A 1,300-nucleotide genomic window follows, 5' to 3' on the forward strand; every position below is an offset into this window, starting at 1 on the left:
ATTGATGTATCAATACCAGCAGATGACAATGTTTCTCTAAAAGAAATGGAAAAACTTTCAAAATACAAAGACCTGGAAATAGAGATAACTCGAATGTGGAATCTAAAAACAGAAACAATTCCTATCATAGTAGGTGCCTTAGGTATAATAAAAAAATATTCAGACAAATACATAACAAAAATAGCAGGACTTACAAATATATATAACATACAGAAAATTGCACTACTGGGTACTGCACACATTCTACGCAAAACACTTTCAATACAGTAAACATAAGAGCACCACAGCAAACCACAGCACATACCCAAGGCGCACAGAGCTGCGCTCGGTAGTGAAGTGAAAGCACGTTATAAAAATAAAACTACTGAATAATAATAATAATGATAATAATAGTAATAATAATAATGTTTTATAAAGATTGTTGTTCATATGCACCACATGAGAGATGACTGCACTGGTATGGTCATGTGATGTATATGGATGAGGACAGCTGTGTAAAAAAGTGCCAATCTCTAACTGTGGAGGAGAACTGTGGAAGAGTTAGACTCAGGAAGAAGCAATGACAAGTGACTAAGACCTTTGGTGATATGCTGTGCTTGAGAAGACTCATCAAGCCAAGTGAAATTGTAGTTGTGGTCAATGCCAGTGTCATGTAACTGGCACATAAAAACACCTATGCTGGTGACATGTAAAAAGCACCCGTTACACTCTTGGAGGGATTGACATTAGGAAGGGCATCCAGCCATAGAAACTATGCCAAATCAGAATGAAACTTGGTGCGACTCTCTGGCTTACTGGCTTTAGTCAAACCGTCTAACCCATGCCAGCATGGAAAGCAGATGCTAAATGATGATGACATAAATCTTCACGAAGGTAAATATACAATGAAAAGAATGTGATGCAATTTGTAATAGATAGTTTATTTAACAGTTTGAACAATATTTCAACAGCTTGTCTATCTTCTTCAGGTTAATCATCGTCGTTTAACGTCCGCTTTCCATGCTAGCATGTGTTGAACGATTTGACTGAGGACTGGTGAAACCAGATGGCTACACCAGGCTCCAATCTGATTTGGCAGAGTTTCTACAGCTGGATGCCTTTCCTAACGCCAATCACTCAGAGAGTGTAGTGGGTGCTTTTACGTGTCACCCGCACGAAGGCCAGTCAGGCGGTACTGGCAACGGCTATGCTCAAAATGGTGTATTTTATGTGCCACCCGCACAGGAGCCAGTCCAGGGGCACTGGCAACGATCTCGCTCGAAAATCCTTACACATGCCGCAGGCACAAGTGCCAGAAAGG

General features: G+C 40.4%; 1 protein-coding gene across 1 annotated transcript in view; it reads right to left on the reverse strand.

Moving 5' to 3' along the window:
• Window positions 1-1,300, reverse strand: part of LOC106880107 (transient receptor potential cation channel subfamily A member 1) — a 56,820-nt gene that overhangs the window by 25,836 nt on the left and 29,684 nt on the right. The gene's annotated exons all lie outside the window — the stretch shown is intronic.

The sequence above is a fragment of the Octopus bimaculoides genome, chromosome 3 (assembly GCF_001194135.2).
Source record: "Octopus bimaculoides isolate UCB-OBI-ISO-001 chromosome 3, ASM119413v2, whole genome shotgun sequence".
Taxonomy (NCBI): Eukaryota; Metazoa; Mollusca; class Cephalopoda; order Octopoda; family Octopodidae; genus Octopus; species Octopus bimaculoides.